At 54.0% G+C, this 7,281-nt stretch overlaps 1 long non-coding RNA gene across 1 annotated transcript; it reads right to left on the reverse strand.

Annotated features, from left to right (window-relative positions):
- Positions 1-1,356: 1,356 nt before the first annotated feature.
- LOC115304924 lies at positions 1,357-6,249 on the reverse strand. Its single transcript, XR_003914751.1, has 4 exons — positions 6,132-6,249; positions 3,582-3,806; positions 2,826-2,951; positions 1,357-1,418 (listed from the first exon to the last, which is right to left on the reverse strand). It is a non-coding gene; the product is annotated as an uncharacterized LOC115304924 (long non-coding RNA).
- Positions 6,250-7,281: the final 1,032 nt, after the last annotated feature.

Below are 7,281 nucleotides of genomic sequence, written 5' to 3' on the forward strand. Positions count from 1 at the left end.
GTATTTAGCATGCTCTAAGTACTTTTGGTTGAAATAGGCTCTGAGTCGAAATTCTCAGAAGTGTCTCTGATGTATTGACCATGAAAAGCTTGTTCCACATGACAGAAATGAAATAATCTTACCCTCTTCTCGACATGGACTGGTCCTTGACACTGGCACCGATAAATAACAGATTTGGAGTCTCTCCTGGTGCTTCTTTTTAGATGAAGTCAAATCAACCCAATTAGTGTCTTGTTAGTAGGTATAATGAGCCTATTTCTTTCTAAAAAGACTTGTGATCTGGACATGCTTTTACAAGAAATAGTGACCTTGGGGAATATGTAAACAAAAGACCTTTTTCTAAGAGTTGCGGGGGTGGGGGGACTATAATGAAAAGAATTAGCTTACAAAAAGAGAAATTGATATTCAAAGTATTTTAGGCAAAGCCAGTCAAAATGCTTTCATGATATTTTGAGATGTAAATTTTGTCTGATTTGTATTGTTCTTTTCATTTGCCTTCTTAACTTTATATGTGACCTGACTTTTCCATAACTTGACTATAGATTGCATCTAGGCATTCCAATAAAAGCCAACCCAACGTGTGTGTGTTTATATATTTTTTTTTTAAGTCTTGGGCTAGCCGGCATGATGTGTTTCAGGGTGGAGGACACAAACAGATGCGGTTGGGGTGCTCGGGCATCTGCAGCCCGATTGGTACTATCTTTTCCTTGAATGTTTTTATTTTTCTGTCCACTGGCCAGACCACCAGCTCAGCAGTGTAGATTTCACAGGGGGCTCTTCCCACGGCCTACTTTAGACAGGCGTTAACGACGCCCCCACAAAGCCAAACATTACCACCGTAAAGAAGAATAAAAAAACAACAAAAATCACTGCCCATTACTGCTGGAAAACGGGCCTGTTCCTGTGATCCTGGCAATAAGCGCTTAATTAAAACACTTGATTAGAATAATCAGGTTAGGCCTGATAGGCTCCCAGCCTCCTGGAGATGTCTAAATCTGCATACAGACCGGCTAACGGGAGAGGATGCTTAGTTCAGCAATTCCAGGCTGGCAGGCCCGGGCTTTGATTTTAGTCTGAAAAGGCGGGCTTCATCACACTTGCTTTGTAGTGACAACGTGTTGATCCAACAAGAATCAGGTCACAACGCTTGGCAAACCGTTCTATTTTTTTTCCCTCCTCAAATTAGGGTGTAACACGCTCCAACCCGGGAAATCCAGAAAAACGTTAGCTACACTCCTTTCCTTAAAAGCGACCAAGAAAAGCACCGTAGGTACAAAGGGCATCTCTGAAAAGAAGGTCCTGGGCATGGGGTGGGCTGCCCGCACCCCTGTGACTTTCCCATCCACACGGTGTTCTGTCTGGGGCAAACCACTGGGGGCAGCACCGCAGCTCCCTTGCTGTAAAGCAGACTAGGAAACCTGCCCGGAACAAGAAGGGGGTCAGTGCTCACCCGCCTTGGGGGCCGGCAGCTCCGCAGAGGGGAGCCAGCCCACCCCCCGAGGCCCTGAAGGCCGACTTCACCCCTGGCCTCCTTCACACACACCCAGACCCCACCGGTGAGCTGACTGCCAGCGCCCCAGCCCAGGCAACGCCTCACATTCTGGAACTGGAGCCGGAAGGGGCTCAGAACTAAGTCTGTGTTGCTCAAGTTCACAGAAGCGGCTCCGGCCAAGGTGAGCCAGGCCCTCCTGTCCGCACCCTCCACTGCACGGGTTAGTCTCCTGACACCCGCACCGGGGAGGCCCTGCGGGGCCCCTCAGCACCCTGACGTCCACCCAGCACTCAGTTTTTCCAAAGCTGCCACCATTTAGTCCTAACAGACGGCTTTCGTCATAATGAAAATGCCCCCAGGCCCACTAACAGGGCCTGTTACATGACTTCCCCTCCGCCCGCCAGCATTTCTGGTTCCTCAGCTCCCTCCTCTTAGAGAACAAAGTCTGCCTTGCAGGACTAATGATTTCATCGTTTCTAGAAGACTTCTAAAAACAATGACCATTGATTTGCATATATGCCTATGTCAGCCTATTTGTCGAGATGTTCTGTAAACGATCCCTCTGGCTTTGGTCACCCCACCAAGCAGTGAAAAAAGAAAACATTGGGGCGCCTGGGTGGCTCCGTCAGTGAAGTAGCCGACTCTTGGTTTCCGCTTGGTTTCCGATCTCAGGGTTCCTGAGTTCGAGCCCCACATTGGACTCTACACTAACTATGTGGAGCCTGCTTTGGATCCTCTCCCCCACCTCTCCACCCCTCCCCTGCTTGTTCTCTCTCTCTCTCTCTCTCTCTCTCTCTCTCTCTCTCTCTGTCTCCCTCTCAAAATAAATAAGTAAAACTTTTTTAAAATTTTAAAAAATAAAATAAAATAAAATTAGTCTTAAGTCATGATTACCCAACTCCAGAGTTGAGCCAGAGTACCAAAGAGGTACTACGCCATGTAAGTTTTCTACCTTCTCATTCAAACCACATAATGAATAGCTCCTCTTGCTAAAGCTCCCATTTTCTATGCAACACCTCTGCAAGCAGCAGTCTCTTGATGTCAGTTAATTACTCGTAACTTTTAGGTAAATTGAGTAAACCTTTTCATTTATGAACTGTCTTAAAATTCTGTCACGGAGGAATACAGGATTCCTAGGGTCCCGTGCTCAGAGAATTTACTAGAAACCGATTCTAAACCTAGAGCAACACCATTATTCAGTTTAGCGTTAATGGGTTCCACAAAGCAAATTTAATCAATCCTTTTGGGACCTACGCTGAGGAAAATTAAAATTAGGAGCATAAATTGTGACTTCTAGAGCAAGACAGCAGCTTGGTCACACCCTCCTGCTTACTGCTTGTGGAGTGAATTGTGAGCTGCGCGCCTGCATTGAAGGAGGGGACATGGCCTTCATTTACATGTGTCCACAGAGTTCCTGACTTCCACCCACGACGGCTCGCGATGTCCAGGGCAGCTCTCACTGCATAGAAAAGACGGGATTTACAAGTGGTCCACTGGCTGGGTCCAAAGGGAATCCTTAACATTTTCACGAGTTAACTTGTGGGTGTGGTGTGAGGGGAGCGTAATCACCCAGGGCGTTAACACGACAAGTTCTGCGTGACGAGAAGGCTGAAAAGGGAGCCTCTCGGCGGCCGTCTGTGAGGACGCTCGCCACAGGCCCCTCTCAACCTGGACTTCCCAGCCCGGAGGTGATTCACGGCCTTCACCTAAGTGAAGAAACGGCCCTGTCCCAGCGTTTCCTTCAGAATTCATGCCAGGGAGATTCCAGTGTACAAAAAACATGGTCCCAGGACGCCAGTCTACACATGAGGCTGTGTGCTCTCATGTGCCTTCTTTCTCTCCTCTCTCTCTTTCTCTCTCTCTCTCTCTCTCTCTCTCTTTGGTTTTACCCTCATAGAAGCTCTCTGGGCCGCAACCCTTCAACTTGTATCTACACCTGCATCTTTCTAGGGCTTAGAAGGAAAACCATACACCGCCCTGCGGTAGACCACATGGACTTTAAATAATAACCCAGGACATCACAGCAATTTAGAGTCGCTTGTCCCCACCTTACTTAACAAAAGGTTATAAAGAAGCACGTTTTTACAACCTCCTCGCTTTGGCGATGACATGATTCCTAGGGGCTGGGGTTCGAGCTCCAGCATTGCCAAGTTGGGCTGCATTCCATAGCGAAGACGCAGGGACGGCCCAGAAGGAGAGAAGCGGTCAGGGCTGAGGGCCCTCGGGGAAGCGGCCCGTGGGAGGTGCCAGAGGGAAGAGCATCCTGTCCTGGGTTCCCCTCTTGTCTTTCCCTCCACCTCCAGGGCCCTGGCTCCTGCAGAAACGAAAAGCCATTCCGACATCTGGTGGCTCCGTGGGGAGGGCGTTTAGGAAGCCTTCTTCTCCTTCTCCTAAAATCCCCAGGGGGGTCCCGGTAAGGGGGGACTAGGGGCCACACGGCCTCCCGCACCAACCCCGCAGTTAGCTCGGCTCCGCCGGCACTTTCGGGAAGGGCTCTAGCGCCCCCTAGTGATGCGCGTCGTTGGTGAAGAACGTGACCGAAGCCGGAGCAGAGGCGCCCAGACCTGATGGAAAAAGCAGCTCCATCCTTCCAACCCCCACCCCCCACAGTCCCCACACACTCCCACACTTCCCCCACCCCCCTGTCCCCGTCCACCCTTCTCCCCAGTTAGGCTGATTCCAATTATCCTCTGGCTCCGCATCTTTGCCCTGCCCCCAGAGTTTCACACCCAAAACGGTTACATCTGCTTCGTGCACTACCTCACTGAGGCCTGGTCCTTGCAAAAATTGCTCCCCGAAGATTTCCCTTCACATCAGGCACAAACTTTGTCAAACCATGTTCTTCTTGCTTGGCAGATCAAAACAAGGCCCTTCCTCCCAGGAATTGTCTCCAGGCTTTCTGACTTCTGCAGCCCCCACCACCCCCAACTACAACTATGGCATTCTTTCCCCTTCCTGTTTGAACTGTCCTTCTGCCAGGGAAGAATTTCCCAGAAGGATAGATCATTTGAATTCAGAGTGGCGCCTTATTTCTGGGGGAGCCTGGCTCTCGCCGGAAGTGCTAGAGTGACATCCTGGAAAACTGAACTCCCTCCAGATTCACTGGGCCCCTGGGGCCTGAGCAGGGCCTACTGGCCCATCATCTTGGCCTCAGCAGTGGAGACAGCCTCCATCTTGCTCACCTGAGCACCCTTGCAGCTGCCAGGACAAGAAGAAGAGGCTTCACCCTTCTCCTTCCTTGTCACCCAGAGAAGCCAATGGATGCCTTTTTTTTTTTTAATGTTTACTTATTTTTGAGAGACAGGAGAGACACAGAATCCCAAGCAGGCTCCATAGGTGTCAGTGCAGAGCCCGACACGGGGCGTGAACTCATGAACTGCAAGATCATGACCTGAGCCCAAACCAAGAGTCTAAGGCTTACCCCACTGAGCCCCCCGGGGATGACACGTTTCAGTGGCAGTCTGACCTCTGGTGTCCTGCCTTCAGCAATGGTCTGCGCTAGAGCCCACTGTCATTTGCGGAGGCCCGTGTGAAACCAACAGCCCTTACGCCCTCTGCCAGTCTCCGCAGAAATGACAAGACCAAAGCTGGCACATTAGAGCCAAACCATCACCGAGGAAGAACACCAAGTTGAAGAACGTAGCTTCACATAGACGGTCAAACAGCTCGCCAACCAGAGACCGACAGTAGGTAACACCCCCTCCCCGTTTCACTGGCAGTCCTGGCCCCCGGGGGACAGGCCCCATCCCGGTGGGGCAGTGAGTGAGCACTTACATCATTCCCCCCATCTCCCCCAATCAGGAAGGACAAGCCCCTCTCCTGCCCTCTGGGGGGCTGGAGTGATGGGGAAAGAGCCCAGGTATGGGATCTCACACACTCACACACAGGGGCCCATGCGCCCTGAGAATCGCCAGGATGGAGGAATCTTGCACCACATCTCAGGAGCCTTGGGTTCACTAGACACTGCCACCCACGGCTGCGGCCTCCAGCCAGGTCCTCCATCCCCCAGGCCTCCGACCACCTCTCCTCCCTGCTCTGACGCCAGTGGGGGGTCCCCGCCTGCGGCTGGGGAAACCAGCCCCCAAAACACAAGCCCTCACCCTGCAAGACTGGTTCATAATTCTGCTCCTGGCTTCGCCCCCAACGCCGGTCACCCCAGCGCCACATCCACACCCCAGGGAGCCATGGTTCTCTCTGGGGGTTAAGAGCCAGGGCGCTGGCTTTTTTAGAAGGCGCTGGCTCCCCAGTTACTCAGCAGCTTGTTAACACGGAGAAGCACACTCACCTCGCTCTTGTAAATCACCCGGAAACGGGCCCAGCCTCACCACAACTCCGGCCTTTCTTCCCATGGCCTCCCGCCAATTAGTGCTCTTGTTAATCAAACTTAGCAATTCCCCGGAGAGGCCTTAGGCTGGGAGCAGCCTCCAAGCGGTGGAGAACCGCCTGTGAGTCCCAACTCGGCCTGGTCCAAGCGAGGCCACCACTGCAGTCTCTGCTCCTCAGTCTTCCCCATCTTCAAAGTGGGCCTAGACCTGTGCCCCTGAGCCACCCTCTCCCATCTTCTCAGTGCCCTCCTCGTTTGAGGGAGTCAGAGCACTCCCCTCCGCCATGATACCGAAGTCTCTACCCAGGCAAATACCTTAGTTCCTCGCTGTGAAGACTGGAGAGCTACTCCTAAGGCGCAGACAGGAGAGCATCGAGTCTCCGATGTCCCTGCGGTGGGTCCTCTGCTCTCCAGGTCTTTCGGCCACCACGGAGGGTTTTGCCAGATGGGCAGCTCGCTGTCAGAGGGAGGGGGAGGAGGAGGGGATAAGAGAAGGAGGAGGAGGGGAGAAGAGAAGGAGGAGGAGGGGGTGAGGGGGAGAAGGAGAGAGGGTAGGAGAGGAGGAGGGGAAGGAGAGAATCCCAAGCAGGCCTCACACTGTCAACACAGAGCCTAGTATCCCTCCCTGCCCTTGGACGCCCCACCACGCTGCTGCCCAGCCCCGCCCCCAAGCGTCCCTCCCAGCCCATGAATGCCCCCCACCAAGCTGCTGGCCAGCCCCGCCCCACGTCCCTCCCAGCCCGTGGACGCCCCACCACGCTGCTGGCCAGTCGCCAGGTGTCCCTCCTCACCTGTGGACGTCCCACTACTCTGCTGCCTGGCCCCACCCCACATCCCTCGTAGCCCATGAACGCCCCCCACCACGCTGCTGGCCAGTCCCCCGACGTCCCTACTCACCTGTGGACATCCCACCGCTGCTGCCCAGTCCCGCCCCCACGTCCCTCTCCGACCGTGGACTCCCCACCGCGCTGCTGGCCAATCCCCAGGCGTCCCTCCTCACCTGTGGACGCCCCACTACTCTGCTGCCTGGCCCCGCCCCCACTGCTGCTGGCCAGTCCCCCGGCGTCCCCTGGACACCCCACCACGCCTCTGGCTTAGAGCCCCTCCGTCAAGCTGCTCCCCCTCCTCCTCCTAGGATCCGTTTTTGGGAAATGGCACCACGGCCCTCCTAGAATGCAGGCTTGTGATCTCAACGTCACCTTGACCCCCACATCCAAATCAGTTGCCAAGTCCTCCAGATTCCTCCCAAAAAGCGTGGCCACCAGCCCAGGAGGTGTCCTCCCAGCCATCTATCTACCCCTTCCCCCGCCCACCCCTAAGACCCTGTGCTCAGGCCTGATCCACTGCTGGTTCTCCCCCTCCCGGGGCCCCCACCTTCCTTGCCTTTGCCTTCCAATTTCCATTCCTGAGATCTCCACACAACTCTGCCAACCGGCTTCTGGGTTTCCAAGTGCTCCCCAGTGCC

Source organism: Suricata suricatta, chromosome 1 (assembly GCF_006229205.1).
Source record: "Suricata suricatta isolate VVHF042 chromosome 1, meerkat_22Aug2017_6uvM2_HiC, whole genome shotgun sequence".
NCBI lineage: Eukaryota > Metazoa > Chordata > Mammalia > Carnivora > Herpestidae > Suricata > Suricata suricatta.